The 16,394-nt window shown below is 38.2% G+C and overlaps 1 protein-coding gene across 1 annotated transcript in view; it reads left to right on the forward strand.

Annotated features, from left to right (window-relative positions):
- LOC147380100 (uncharacterized) overlaps window positions 1-16,089 on the forward strand; it is a 699,587-nt gene extending 683,498 nt beyond the window's left edge. The window contains exon 6 of the mRNA XM_086410556.1: window positions 16,032-16,089. The gene's annotated coding sequence lies outside the window, so the exon portion shown is untranslated. The remainder of the gene's footprint in view (window positions 1-16,031) is intronic.
- The last annotated feature ends 305 nt before the right edge of the window (window positions 16,090-16,394 follow it).

Here is a 16,394-nt window from a genome sequence, read left to right on the forward strand (position 1 = left end):
TCCTGATCTTGAGTGCACTGACCCCAGTCCTCATGGTACCGTGTACTTCACTGTGTTATCATTAGTATCCATGTGCCTCTTCAGAACATGAGGTATTTGAGGACTCATATTCCCCAACCTCCATGATGTCCTTGGAATATCAAAAGGGCACAAGCAGGAAGGAAGAAAAGTAGAAAGAAAGGAAGGGGAGATAGAAGAAAAGGATCTAAGGGAGAAAGAAACAAAGGAAGAAAAGGTTCTAAGAGAAACAAATCCTAAGTAAATATTTATTAAGATAAAAACAACTCATGACCAACCTTAAAGGGTCAAAACCCCAAGGAAGTTCTGACTTTTTGTACTTTTAAAATAGATGTGGGAAAACAAAAGATAAACTACCAAGATGAAAAACCAGATTCTATTCTTCACTGGTAGAACAATTATCCAGTCAAGAAGCCCCTTGAATGTCCCTTAAAGAACCCCATATTTAGAACCATAAAGTGAATGAGTCCAAGTAGATCGCACCCTGCCTGTACTCCCTATTCACCCTTTTCTATAATGGGGTTTTCAGACGGCTTGGCTTTTATGGGTACTGACCATTACACAGAGGATGAACTAGCAAAGTCCTAAATGAAGGTAACAAGGAGATGAGCAGGTGAATGTTAGAAAGTCAAACTTCCAATTAATGGAAGTGCTCTCGAGAAGTTCTGAAAAGTAAGGACAGAGTTTTCTGACATTATCTGGCTCATCTGCCTTTTTCGCATTTATCCTCATGCAGTCTCTGAAAAAGAGGTCTCTGTTCTGAAGATAATACTGCCTCTTGTCCCTTCCCATCTCTTCTCATCTCTACAAATGCCTCTTTCCTGCAGTTAACACTAAGAAAACTCTTTAGCAGCCTCCCTCTCTAAACCATCTCATTTCTCCTATTTTCAAACATTCAAATGTCTCTCATCTAAAAATGTAAGCAGTTCAATGCAGCTGTTCCTCCTGTCAACCCACCCATCTCCTTAATCCACTTCTTTTTCTACCAATCATTCCTTGTAATCTGTTATTAACCCCTCAAATCTATTGTAATCAATCTATAAAGTCAGTGATAAAATCACTCTGAACAAATCCAAATGTCTCCATTGAGTAACATATTGCATATTGGACTATTCTCTAACACCAGAAACTATTGTCTTGGCTTGCCTTCTTATTTTGTTTCTTCTGCCTCACTAACTTATTCCTCTTTGTTTCAGTCCTCTTCCTCTATTTCATTCCCTGAAAGGAGGATCTTCAGGCCTTTGTTTCTCTTCCTGTAGATTTCCAACATTCTCTCCATCTCTAATCTCTACTTCTTGCCCAGCCTTCAATTACTGTACATTTGAATTATAGACCCACATTTTTTAGACATCTGGGGGTGTAGGGAGTGGGGGGACACTAAGAGGAGTGGTGTGAAGTGATGTGTCCTGATAAAATTGACATTGATAATTAATGTCTCAGGTTTTGTACCAAATGCTACATAAAACATGTAATGAAAGATATAATGAAAACTATTCAGATATTTCTTTATACCACCTGTGCATATTAGAATATTACATGTCCCTCCAAAGTTCCTCATTTGGAGTGTTTAATGCAGGAGAATTGATGCTTTTGAACTGTGGTGTTGGAGAAGACTCTTGAGAGTCCCTTGGACTGCAAGGAGATCCAACCAGTCCATTCTGAAGGAGATCAGCCCTGGGATTTCTTTGGAAGGAATGATGCTAAAGCTGAAACTCCAGTACTTTGGCCACCTCATGCGAAGAGTTGACTCATTGGAAAAGACTCTGATGCTGGGAGGGATTGGGGGCAGGAGGAGAAGGGGACAACAGAGGAGGAGATGGCTGGATGGCATCACTGACTCGATGGACGTGAGTCTGGGTGAACTCCGGGAGTTGATGATGGACAGGGAGGCCTGGCGTGCTGCGATTCATGGGGTCGCAAAGAGTCCGACACGACTGAGCAACTGAACTGAACTGAACTGAATGCAGGAGACCCCAGTTTGATCCCTGGGTTGGGAAGATCTGCTGGAGAAGAGATAGGCTACCTAGTCCAGTATTCTTGGGCTTCCCTGGTGGCTCAGCTGGTGAAAAATCCACCTACAATGTAAAGAATCTGCCTGCAATGTGGGAGACCTGGGTTCAGTCCCTGGGTTGGGAAGATTCCCTGGAGAAGGAAAGGGCTACCCACTCCAGTATTCTGGCCTGGAGAATTCCATGGACTGTGTAGTCCATGGGGTCACAGAGTTGGACATGACTGAGTGACTTTCACTTTAGGGTCATCTTTGAAACCCTTTCAAAGTCGTGGGATTCTATTCCTTCCAAAATGTATCAGATTTCTCCCATCCTTCTCATGTTTACTATTCACACCTTAGTTGGCTCTCTCATGGTCTATTGCATCTATTGTTTTGATTGTGTCAATGGCTCCCTCTCTTGTGTCCTTTTTCTTGTTTTTCCATGTCCAAACCAGCCTCAGATGCACAGACTGATTTATCTTTTTTAGAGAGATGTTTTCCACATTCTGCCCCATCATAACAACTGGAAATGGCCTATTCCCAGGTCTAAGCTGAAGGTATTTCAAAGTAATTTAGCTTAAAATTTGTAGCAACAAAACTTGTAGGTAATAAAGAATGTCTTAAAATATTTGACAAAATCTTTCAAAAGAGACTTATAGAAAGGTGAAGAAACATAAGCTGCTGCTGTGCTGTGCTTTGTCACTCAGTAGTGTCCAATTCTTTGCAACCCCATGGACTGTAGCTCACCAGGCTCCTCTGTCCATGAGGATTCTCCAGGCAAGAATACTGGAGTGGTTTACCAAGCCCTCCTCTAGGGGATCTTCCCAACCCAAGGATTGAGCCCAGGTCTCCCACATTGCAGGCAGATTCTTTACTATCTGAGCCACCAGGGAAGCCCAAGAATACTGGAGTAGGTTACTAATCCCTTTTCCAGGGGAACTTCCTGACCAAGAAATCAAACCGGGGTCTTTTGCATTGCAGGCAGATTCTTTACCAGCTGAACTACCTGGAAAGTCCAAATATAAGCTACGTTTTGGCAAAACGAAAGAGCTTCATGTCTGATTGAAGAGATCCTGTGTTTCAGAGCTTGTGTTTGACCTTGTTTTAGTCCATATGTTAATCAGTGACTCATATGAAGGCAAAAGCATGCTTATATCATCTTTAAAAAACCAATATTGTGGAGATTCACATTAACAGAACTGAAATTCAAAACATTCTCTCTGGGCTTGAAAATGCCACTAATAGGAAGAAATTAAACTTTGCTATTCCCACTGCCCCTAAATCTGTTCTTCTACTGCCTCCATGCTCTCAATATTTCTGGACAGTGTGAACACAATCTTAACATTCCAGCCACACCTTAATCCAGACACATTTCAGTCAACAGTCACAGAGAACTTCGTTGAGAAGGTAAGCCCTAATTTACAGACATCTCTAGAATGAGAAAGTTCAATGACCAAAAACAGCACACATTACATCAGGGCAGACTCTGTTTTTCCTAAGAACTTCTTTTACTCGTTTATTGTATAGGATAATGTTCAAATCTGCAGTGAGTAATACTGACAAAGTATGTCATAGATCTCATTTTTCTCATAGCAGTGATTTTTAAATTTAAAAGAACAAACAATAGCAAAGGGATGGAGGTGGCATCAGATTTCCTTTTTTTTAAAAAAGGAGATGTTTGCTGAAACCACAGAAGATACAAACAGAATTAGAAGTGTTTGGGTATAAGAAAAGTTTGAAGAGAGGATGGGCCTGAAACCCACTTTGAAAACCACTCTCTTACTATGTGTTTGATTTGAAATCTCTCAGGAAGCTGAATTTTACCTTTAGAGAAACATTTTTATCCAGATTTTATACTTTGCTTTCATTTGGCTGCACAATTTTTATTTCTTAAGGAGTTAATACTTTCCGAATGTTTAGCTTTCTCTCCCTAAGTTGTATCTAAGTAAACCTTTGTTTAAAAATCATGAATCTGGCTGATTTCTCAGACTGAAATGCCCAGATGAAGAGTCCACCAGTTTCGTGTAGGACAAGGAACAGTCAGGCCTGGTGCAACTCCAGGGAGCTGCCTTGTCGCTGCTTGGTTTTTCATACCTTCTCAAGTTCTCATGACCTTTGTGCTGTTTTTGTACTCATTTAATTTCCTGTGATTTTTTACATCATCCCTTCTTTGGCTGTATTATCCCCTTAATGTATTATCCCTTTTGGAGAGTTAAAAACATGGAAAACAAGCCTGAATCTTCTGCAGTTGTTACATCATAGTTGCCAGTTTTCAATTCTTAGGACATGTTGCAGTCCTTTCGTCCATACACAGAATTTCTTCCTGGTAAACTTTTATATTGCTGCTCTAAATGTGGATGCAAGTTCTGTTAACTCTGTAATCAGACAGAAAAAGTAACCTGATTTGTGTGATATAATTTGTTAATAAAGAAATGCTGTATAAAAAAAAAAAAAAAAAGAAAATGCCACCAATATTGACCCAAAGTTTTATGAAAGAAATAATGTGGTTTGACAGCAGCGCTTGTGAGAATATAATATATTTTAGTTGACAATGAGCTTAATACTAATATAGATGAATAACATGATTTGGATAATGAAATCTCAAACTAGCCTAACAGAATATTTTTTCTCTATAGAAGACACAAAACTAATTTGATAGTCTCTAAGTTAAGGCACTAGGGTTAGTCTGTTGTTATTCTAACAAAAGAGCACTGACATTGGTTCTGCATCTACCAGCAAAGGCAAAATGCCACAATCGCCTAGTATTATCTTTCCTATTATAGTTCCTGGATCCCAGTATATGTTCAGTACTTGTGGCTTTAATAAACAAGTAAATGGACAGACAGTAAAGGGCAGAACAAGCCTACTAATAACACCATTAACATATCTCACAGAAGTTGTAAGTTTTTAAAGCATTTTTTAAAGCTTTCATTCATATGTGATGAATATGTGTATAAAATAAATAAGGTGTTGACCTTCTTTCAAAAAGCTTATAAAATACAAGCAAGTACAGTTGTCATGCTTAAGGAATAATTTCTGACTGTTAAAGAAATGTAGCATATAAGAATGAGCAAGGCGTGAGTGTTATCTATTTTGGCCAAAGTTATCAATTTTATTCTCAGAGAAAGACTTCAGTGAAACTGAAGTTGATAAAGGCTATTTTTTTCAAATTCACAAGAATCTGACTTTTGTCAAGCCAAACATAATCAAGAGATGTAGCATGGTAGAACTACTCCAAAGCTGCATAAAAATAACAATTTTCCCATTGAAGGTGGGCTTCCTGATCTCCCTCCAAGAGAAAACCAGTAGACTCTCTCATTAAAAATAGGATTTAGTTGTATGGAATTGTACTTTCTGACTCTGATGTATCAGCGGTGATGATGTGAGAATTTGGCACAAGTCAAATGAATAAGTATTTATTGAGTGCTTAAAGGTTCCCTGCCTTGAAATAAAAGATTTCATATTTTCAAAGTTTTGTGAAAGAATGAGACAATGTGCTATATCAAAGGAAAGCATCCAAGCTATTTAATCTCCAGCCAAGCGTATTCCAAAGGCTATGCCAAAATATGGCACTGACAAAGACAAGGATCTGGGTTTGACAGAAATTTTGTGAGTATTATAAAATAAAGATTCCTTAGAGGATAACTTAGTCATAATAGGTATACATCTTGACCCTAAGCATCAAAGTTGATGAGTGAGCTTTGAACTCATGTGCCAACTGTGACTGTTGATAGTGGCTACTAAAAGTCACTGACATGGAAAGATTCTGAAGCTGAGTCTACACTAATCGGGGAAAAGAATTGAATCAGTCGTATCTGATATGAATGGGAAATTAATAGCATATTTCCTATGGCAGTTCTAAAGATATCACATGCTGGTGTGTAATTAAATCAACAAACATCCAAAAGCATCTTCTCTTGTTTTCCCAACCAGACTAACCTTAGCTTAAAAAATAAAAAATAAATCTCATGAAAAAGGATTTGACTTATTGATAATACTTTCTCTTGACATGTTCTCTCCCTTCCCACCTTCATTACCCATGTCTACTGGCTGACATCTCCAACTTCCAATAACACAATGAGATTTTTTTGGACTGGGGATTATATTCTTAGGATTTCCTGCCATTCTCCAGTGTTCTCTAAGATGAATACTAGGTAAGCTTATCTCCTAAGACTTAGTTGAATTTAAAGAATACTTAAATTTTAGTGCCATCCTCAAAACTCTTCCTCCTTTTAAACAGTGTCTGCCTCTTGAGAGACATTGCTTTTCCCCATCTGCTTCTCCCAATTTTACTACTTAACCCAAAAGAGTTCAGTAATGGAGCTTTAAGGGTACTTCAAGGCAAGAAGAGAGTTATAATAATTTTCTTTCCCTCCCCTACACATTTTAAACTATATTCCTGTCCCCATAAATTTTCCAGGTAGAATCTCAGTACATTAACTGGAGCCTAACAGGTGTACCATAACATTGCTTCCCTTGCCCAGTCCTAAACACATGCTGATTTTATGACTAACATGGGCAAATTATAAAAATTATGTCAATTAAAGAGGTCAAGCAAGGAGAGTCCCATCTGGTACATACTGTTACCTCAGCTTAAAGGCCAAGTTACTATTTTAATGTAGGTGATATTAACTAAACATGATATTAACTAAAAAATATCTCTGATACATATGCTTGCTTTGTGAACCTCTATATAAAACATGAACCCAAGATGAAACACTTCTGATTTTCTTTTTCACAAACAGCAATGGCACTAGCATATCTGCTGTTGTTTATCCTTCTCAACATATATTCTTAACTTGTCTACTGAGCTAGGAACATGGCCACTAGGATCCTTTCTAAGGACAGGTACCACTCTGGCCACCATGGAAAGAAATATAGTAGGATTCTAATTTAATTAGAAATGGTGAGTACTTGGAATGTGGTGGTGTTGTTCAGTCACCAAGTCGTGTCTGACTCTTTAAGACCGCATGGATAGTAGCATGCCAGGCTTCTCCATCTCCCGGAGCTTGCTCAAACTCATGTCCATTGAGTCAATGATACCATCCAACCATCTCAGCACCTGTTACCTTCTTCTCCTTCTGCCTTCAGTCTTTCTCAGCAACAGGGTCTTTTCCATTGAGTCAATTGTTCGCATCAGGTGGCCAAAGTATTGGAGCTTCAGCTTCGGCATCAGTCCTTCTAATGAATATTCAGAGTTAATTTCCTTCAAACCAGGATTGACTGGTTTGATCTCCTTGCTTTCCAAGGGACTCTCAAGAGCCTTCTCCAAAACCATAGTTCAAGAGCATTAATTCTTTGGTGCTCTGCCTTCTTTATGGTCCAACTCTCACATCTGTACATGACTACTGGAAAGACCATAGCCTGGACTATATGAACCTTTGTCAGCAAAATGATGTCTCTGCTTTTTAACAGTCTAGGTTTGTCAAAGCTTTCCTGCCAAGAAGCAATTGTCTTCTAATTTCATGGCTTGCAGTCACCATCCGCAGTGATTTCAGAATGGAATGTAGTAATGGACAGGAAATAAATGTTGAACAAGTGTGTCAGGCTCTTGGAATTAACAGTCTCCTACAACTTTTATACACTAGGCCCTAAGGGAAGCATGTCTAGAATCGAAGCTATAAAATCTACAATTATATAAGATATACTCTCAGTCCCCTCGGACTACATATGGTTCCTTGAACAAAAATATGTGTTCTGAAGAGTTTAAAAGGAAAATATATATCTTTTTCCAGGTGCTCCCTTCCCCATGTCATTCATAATATAAATCTCCAAAGTAGAAGAACTTGGGAAGGAAGTGGAAGCGGCTCATTTTCTCTCCTCTCCTCTCTTTTCTCATTCCTTCCTCTAAAGACCACAAAATTCCTTTCATAAAAAAGAATGTCAGGCTCTAAAAGAGCTTACAGATTGTTCTAGCAAAAACACAGAACCAAAGAAACAAGGGGGAAAGCAAATAGAACATGTAATTACTAGGAACACAGTTTGGAACTGCTTTAAACACTTCTGCTCACTCAGAAAAAAAAGAAGCCCCTTTTTCCAAGGCAAGAGTATGCCCTGATTCCAATGGAGAACCTTCGCCAGGGTCTCTCCAGTAGGTTCTCAATGCTGCTGGCAGAGGAAATCATATAGCTCCCTTCCTCCAGAGACCAGGTTGTCAATTCCTTTCTGTTACCTCCCAGGACCACCAGTTGAAAGTGACCAAAGAAACCTTATGGTGTCTTGAGGGCAATTTTCTTCACTACAAAAGAGTCAAAGAAAAAGGAATAGAAACAGAAAGATGGTTGTTATGGTGTTAGAGGAGGGAACAAATGGCTTGACTCACTAGGACAAAGTCCAGTGCCTTCCTTTACAGGGTCAAGAAACCCCAGAACACCAGGATTTCAAGCTCAGAAAGAAATGGCCAGACAAGCATAGGATAAATCAATTGAGTGAGGGAAGAGACAGTGATGTCATTCTGACCTGTCCCTACCCTGTCTGAATGGAGGAACAAAGAAAGAGACAGAATGTTAGAAGTGGAAAACACTGCAAAAGTTGTCTGAGTCTAAAACTCCTTATTTTGGGAGATGAGGAAATAGATCTCTCGGGGGTAAGTTACTCAAGTGTTGTCAGATGCTAGTAAAAATCATAAGCAAGCCTCCCCACTTCCAAAATAGTATCCTTTTGACACCATTGACATTTGTGAACATATAACTACACTATCATCTCCCTTATCTTCACCATGGTTGTTTTGTAGGTTTGACAATATTGGGGCTCTAACACATGACAGTATAAGATGAAATATCAGGTAAAAAGATATTAGCAAGTTATATATACAGTCTACCAAACAGCATTCTATAAAAATAAATTCAAGTTATTGACCTCATAGAAAATGCCTAGGAATTAAGCATAAAAATATTTCTGACTCTTCTGACTCTATTTTTATGAGCTGGTTTTCATACTGGTACACTAATAGCCTTCAGTGATATTGGTACTTTAAACCAATTAAATGATATTTTTTAAATGAAAAATTATGATGTGAACTCCACAAGACAAATGCATCCATGTGGAATTTATTGTTTAGTTGAGCAATTGATGGTTGTTGCAACACCTAAAATATTATGAGAATATAATTATGACTGAGCTAAGTGTAGACAGACCAAATTGAGCCAAAACCTTCCATGTACAGTCATATAATCTTTCTTTAATAAGACTCATGAGATTATCCCCAGACTGACACCACATGTTCTCTTGGGCATGATAAAGCATCTAGTCTCTTTTTCCAAATTCATTCAGCTCTCTAAACAATAAAATTTAAACATTGGCTTCTCAAATTTTCAAGTGCATTATTATTGCTTTCTAATGCCATTTCTATCACCTTCAAGAGAATCAAAGATGATCAGATTAACCTGTAACTCTTAGGTTGGTGCTAAAACAATTGCGATTTTGCATTGTTGAACTTTGCCATTTGATATTAGAATACATTCTTAAATAAATGTGGTTATGTTATACATCATTTTAATGCACATTTCTCACTTTATGTTTTTTGCTAATGAATTATTTCTTGCTACTTATTTGATATTTATTTTAGACTAGGGAAATTATACTAAAAGCAAATTCAAGCGAATTTTTTATTTGAATACCAAATAGGGAATAAAGCAGTGGACGCAACTCACAACATCAAAAATGCATTTGGCCCAGGAACTGCTAACAAATGTACAATGCAGTGATGGTTCGAGAAGCTGTACAGAGGACATGAGAGCCTTGAAGATGAGGAGTACAGAGTGGACAGCCATAGGAAGTTGACCATGACTAATTGAGAGCCATCATCAAACTGATCCTCTTACAACTACGTGAGAAGTTACCCAAGAACTCAGTGTCGACCATTCTGCAGTCATTCAGCATTTGAAGTAAATTGGAAAGGTGAAAAAGCTCAATAAATGGGTGCCTCATGAGCTGACTGAAAATCAAAAAAATCAAGTATTGTCTTCTCTTATTTTGTGCAACAACAGCAAACCATTTCTAGATCAGATTGTGATGTGCAATAAAAAGTGGATTTTATATGACAACCAGCAATGACAACCAACTCAGCGGTTGTACTGAGAAGAAGCTTCAAAGCACTTCCCAAAGCCAAAGTTGCACCATAAAAAGGTCATGGTCACTGTTTAGTGGTCTGCTGCCCATCTGATCCACTACAGCTTTCTGATTCCCAGCAAAACCATTACATCTCAGAAGTATGTTCAGCAAATAGATGAGACGCACTGAAAACTGCAACACCTGCAGCCTGCTTTGGCCAACAGAAAGGGCCCAATTCTTCTCCAAGACAATGCCCAAGCACACATCACACAACCGCTGCTTCAAAAGTTGAACAAATTGGGCTATGAAGTTTTGCCTCATCCACCGTGTTCACCTGACCTCTCACCAACCGACTACCACTTCTTCAAGCATCTTGACACCTTCTTGCAGAGAAAATGCGTCCACAGCCAGCAGGAGGCAGAAAATGCATTTCACAAATTTGTCAAATCCTGAAGTATGGATTTTTATGCTACAGCAATAAACAAACTTAAACTTATTTTTCTTTGGCAAAAATGTGTTGATGGTAATGATTTCTATTTTAATTAATAAAGATGTGTTTGAGCCTAATTAGAATTTAAAATTCACAGTTGAAAACCACAATTACTTTCTCATCAACCTAATAAATGTGTTCAGCAAATTTGTTTATTGTCAAAATTCCTTTAAAAAAATCTTGCAGAACAGAGACAGAAGAGTCACAAATCTTAATTTAAAAAAAAAATCAAGCAACTTATTTTCTTTGAGTTCTGAAAAAATTGCCAATTTACCTTGGTGTCTTAATTAACCTAGGATAGTTTTTTTTTTAAGGCATCTGAGCCTTTTCATTGCTTTGTAAGATATACAAATAAAAACTAGAATTTTTGTTGTGACGCCCCCCCCCCAAAAAAACACAGAAAACCTATCATCTCAAAAGAAGCCAAAAAACTTCAAGAAACTGTAATGAAGGTGCCAATAACATTCTTTTCAGTAGCAAAACCAAGTGTTAGATATAGTCTCAGGCAATGGATGGTGGTCTCAAAAAAAAAAGATCAAAGAGACTAAAGTAAATTTTTCTCACCAATATTGGCCCACTATGCTTCTTACGCATTCTCTACTATAACATGGGAGCTCATCTGGCTATAAAGTCTTTCACTGACCAATAAGACACTATTACAAGCTTCTGTGAAGACTTCCCAAGATATAGAAAGAAAAGAAAGAAAGAAAGTGAAGTCGCTCAGTCGTGTCTGACTCTTTTTGGCCCCATGGACTGTAGCCTACCAGGCTCCTCTGTCCATGGGATTTTCCAGACAAGAATACTGAAGTTAGTTGTCACTTCCTTCTCCAGGAGATCTTCCCAACCCAGGGATTGAACCCAGGTCTCCCACATTGTAAGCAGAGGCTTTACAGTCTGAGCCACCAGGGAAGTCCAAGATATAGAAAGGCATTTAGAATTAGAATTGTCAGCTAGAGTCACAGATAATTGTAATAATTGTTGTCACTCTGATGTCTGCTGCTACTGCTGCTAGTCGCTTCAGTCGTGTCCAACTCTGTGTGACCCCATAGACGGCAGCCCACCAGGCTCCCCCATCCCTGGGATTCTCCAGGCAAGAACACTGGAGTGAGTTGCCATTTCCTTCTCCAATGCATGAAAGTGAAAAGTGAAAGTGAAGTCACTCAGTCGTGTCCGACTCTTAACGACCCCATGGACTGCAGCCTACCAGGCTCCTCTGCCCATGGGATTTTCCAGGCAAGAGTACTGGAGTGGGGTGCCACTGCCTTCTCCTACTCTGATGTCTAGAGGCATATAAATATTAGGCCCAAGTACAAAAATAACTTGGACACTGTTATTCATGATTATCCAGATAATACCAAGTGGTTTACATGTCCCTTGGTATCTCTTAATTAGTGGCTGAGCAGTGCGTGATGACGACAGCCCCAGCTCTCTTGCTGGAGCTATGAGATATGACTTACACTCCAGAGTTCCTCTGTGCAATCAGGCTACAGGACTTTGCCTAAGATTGTACCCTTGCTGAGTTTCTTCCCCTTCCTGGTCCTGACTCTCCCACTCCCTTCCCAGTTTCCCTGGAAGACTTCCTAAAAAATTGTTATATTTTTGTTGTTTAGTTGCTAGGTTGTGTCTGACTCTTTTGCAACCCCATGGACTGTGGCGGGCCAGGCTCCTCTGTCCATGGGATTTCCCAGGCAAGAATACTGGAGTGGGTTGCCATTTCCTTCTCCAGGGGACTGAATCTACACCTCCTGCATTGGCAGGCAGATTCTTTATCACTGAGCCACCAAATAAATAAATAAATTACTTACATATTAATTTACAGCTCAGAGCTTGATACTGAGAACCAATCTAAGACATTTGCTTGTATTTTAAGAATTGGTAGATTTCACATAATCCAGTTCTAGCTTTTCTTAAAATATGAAAAGTTCTGGCAACACAGAGCTAGGATCGTCATGCACTGTCAGTGTGATTGCTCCAATTCACCACTGCCTTCTCCTGTTGAACCCACTCATTTCAGTCATTTGCCTGCCTACTGGCATTTGGTTTTGCTACGCATTCACTGCACCATAGCTCCATATAAAAGGCAGAATAATGGTCCCTACGATGTCCATGTCCTGATCTCCAGAACTTGTGAGTATATTACTTTCCAAGGCAGAAGGGACTTTGCAAACGTGATTAAGGGTACAGACCTTGAGTTGGGGAGAGTACTTTGGATTTTCCAGGTGGACCAAGTCTAATCACACAAGTTCTTAAATGTGGAGAATCTTTCACGGCTATAGTCATTGGAAAAAGGAGATGAAGGACAAAGAGAGAAATACCATGTTGCTGGCATTGAAGATAGAGGAAAAGGGGCCAAAAGCACAGCCTCTGGACTCTGGAAAGGGCAGGAAAGGGGATTCTGCCCTAAGGATTCCAGAAAGAAATACAGGCTTTCTAAAACCTTGATTTTAGCCAAGTGAGACATACGTTGGACTGCTAGCTTACAGAACTATAAAATACTAAATTTGCGTTAAGTTGCAAATTTTGTGGTAGTTGTTACAGCAACTATAGAAAACATATACACTCCATGAGGACAGAGATTACGTCTGTCTTGGTTATTGCCATGTCCCTGTCACCTGCTGTGGTGCCTGATACATAAAAAGCATTAAATAAATGTTTATTAATTAATACATGACCATAACTTTCTAAATTTTCACAAGTAAAACTTTGGTGAATAAAGTCCCATTTGCTCTTAGCATTTACATTGAATGTAGACATTTATATTCCAACTCAGTATCTTTTTTAACACTGAAATTGTAATCTTTTCCACTGACCTTGTCTAATCAGTACAGGCTCTTGGGTTTGTTTGTTTGTTTTTTAACTCTTTGTACTTATTCAAATTCTGTGTTGGGTAAAATGATCTAAACAGGCCACAGTATTCCAGAAACTAAAAAATGTAGAAACCTCTTCCCCATAGGATGAGTAACAGAATTCTATTTCAGAATGAATACTTAGGGCCAAAAGGTATGGAGGAGCAAGAGGGTTGTATAATGACATGACTTTACATGGCTAGTCTGGAGTACAGTCGTGTATCTGAGATATCAGAGAGCCTGCCAACATTTTTCATATGTACACCTGCTCTTTAATTTTTCTGTAGCAGGAGAGTGATAGAGGCGATAGATATCTGTAATGAAGTGAGTAGGATTAAAATACGGTTATTTTGACTTGTAACATAGAGAATTATCTCCTTTTACTATATTTCACATTCAGTTGTAACCTTCCTGGAATAGAACTTTATCAACTAAAATTTTTAGTACCATGTCTTATACAGTTCACAAATTACTAAATTTCATTTTCTGCACATTGACTTATCAAAATAATAGCCCAGGGATGGCATTATTTTATAAGGACTAGAAAGACCATGTCTGACAAAAATCGTGCTAATATAAACAAAAGATACTGAAATAGTACTTTGAAGTAAAACGAGATTCCATTTTGGACAATGGCATTGTAGGAGACAAACACAAGTATAGAAATAGTCAGAAAAAAATCCTTGGGGGAAAAACTGTGGATGACATGGTTCCAGATGTCTAAATGCCAGTGCTAAGAGAATAAGAATGAACTCAAAATCAATGAGATCAAAGCAGTCATTATAGAGAGAGACCAGAGTTGGTAAGCTGAGATTTTTCCAAAAACATTTCTGATAGAATGAAATAGAATGTGAAAAACATTTGAGACAAGAGAAAAGAAGAGTAACAGTAACATTTAGTATTGCATAAAAACTCTAGATAAAAATTAAGATATAATTGATAAAAATTATATATTCCATATATTATCTCCTAAAATACTGTGAAGCGGCAGTTCTTATTAATGACTTTAACTGATTAAATTACTCCAATGGACCTAATAACTTCCAAATTCACTCAGCTGCTCCATGGTGCATCCCGGATGCCATTCTAGGTCTCTAACTACAGATTCTCAACTCTTCTGTACACATTCCGTGTAATTTGAGAGGGTACCACAGAGTGGCTAACCAGACTAAGGATATGAATGAATATTGGTTGTGAATCTGCTGAATGAACACTAGAAACACTGATACAGTAAATGAAATACTCTGGTTATGTGATAAACTTTCTTTTTCTCTGTACTACTTAGCCCATTATCATAAAATTAATGATCCTGGCATCACAGAATTAAAGTGAGGGAACAGCAAACTGAGATATATATAAATCTGCATGCATCAGACCATCAGACTGGTTTTGAAACTTTGAGAAATACAGCCACCTATTGGACTTCGTCTGGTATCACACTTCTGTTCACCACTGGTTTTTGAATGTTCTTTGCGAAAACAGCTAGGTGTTTCTCTCTCATGAACAAAAGAATTAATAAAAGCCTAGTTGCCACTGTTAGGGAAATAAACATGATAAAAGCCATAAACTCCCTTATTTGGTCTGTTGAAAAAAAATGGATTGATGTGTTTTCTCTAGACACAGTCTCAGTAAGCTAGAAAGGAACATCCATAAAGACAAGTGGTGAATAAATAAAAATTTTAATCCCTTTACTCACAAAAAAAGAAAACATAAGAGTTTGTTATTTGTTCACTCCAGTACTGGCCTCTTGAGCAAGGGTTGGCAAATTTGTTTTGTAAAGCTTTTCAAACAGTGAACAGTTAACAAGGTTTTAAAGGCCTTTATGTTTCTACTCCAACTACTCCACTCTGGCGCTGTAACACCATGAAACCATGCATAATGTGTAAACAGTAAGCACAACTGTGTGTCAATAACTTTACTGACAAAAACAGTTGGTGGGCTAGGTTTGGTCCATAGGCTGTTTTCCAATTCCTACCTTCGAACATGGCAGGGAAACTCCCACCTTGCGGCCTTTGCCCTGACTATTCGCTCTGCCAAGTACACTCTTCCTCTAAATATCCACACATATTACTCATGCATTTTTACAAGTCTTTATTCAGATATCATCTTTTCAATGAGACCTACCCAAATTAAAAAGTTTAACTCTATTTCTCCTGCTTTATTTTTTCCATAGCACTTAGCACAGTCTAATATAGGATGTATATTATATTCATTGTTTATGTTAAGAGATCTGTCTCTTCCCACATAATATAAGCTGCATTATGAAATTTGTGTTTGACTTGCTTATGAAATATCCCAAGCCCTTAGAACAGTTCCTCAAATATAGTAGATGCTCAGTAAATATTGGTTGAATGAAAGGATGACTTTTTAGCATTTGTTTAAAAAAAAAAAAAAAAACCCTAAGAAAATTTGGTAAAGTGATTCCCAAAGGGAGTAAATTGAGCCAAAATATGAACGAGTCTTGTCCCTATTTCAAAAAATTTCTGAAGTTCTACTTTTGTCACACATGAAAGTGGTAAAAATAATACTTTTCAAATCAGTGAGAATATCAATGAATATTAACCCAGACTATATATCATTTTATTTAAGCCGTAAAGTACCCTTATTACATAGACATCTCATCCTTGCTTTACAGATGAGGAAACTGATTCTCAGAAGAGACAATAACAAGGTAATATGCGAATGGGCCAGAATAAAGGTATTGTGATTTTAAAGTCAAGTTTCCTCACTTCTAATCTAGTTGATTCTTAGTACCTGGTACACTTTGGTACACTCACTTCCTCATCCTTGGCTAGAGACATTACCAGCTCTTAACAGAGTCCCTCCCAAGGTCTAGACTCCTGCTCACTGCCCAAACCTCTGCTTCCTGGTCCACTGATTTCCTAGATAATATTTTCCACTCTGGATTTTCAAATATCACCCACTACTCTACCCTTGTGCTCTATTCATGAATGGGACAATCCCAGCTCTTTGGAGAACCTCTCCCTCAACCATAAGT

The sequence above is a fragment of the Bos grunniens genome, chromosome 1 (assembly GCF_055505025.1).
Source record: "Bos grunniens cultivar Pamir isolate PY7600 chromosome 1, Bosgru_T2T1.0, whole genome shotgun sequence".
Lineage (NCBI taxonomy): Eukaryota > Metazoa > Chordata > Mammalia > Artiodactyla > Bovidae > Bos > Bos grunniens.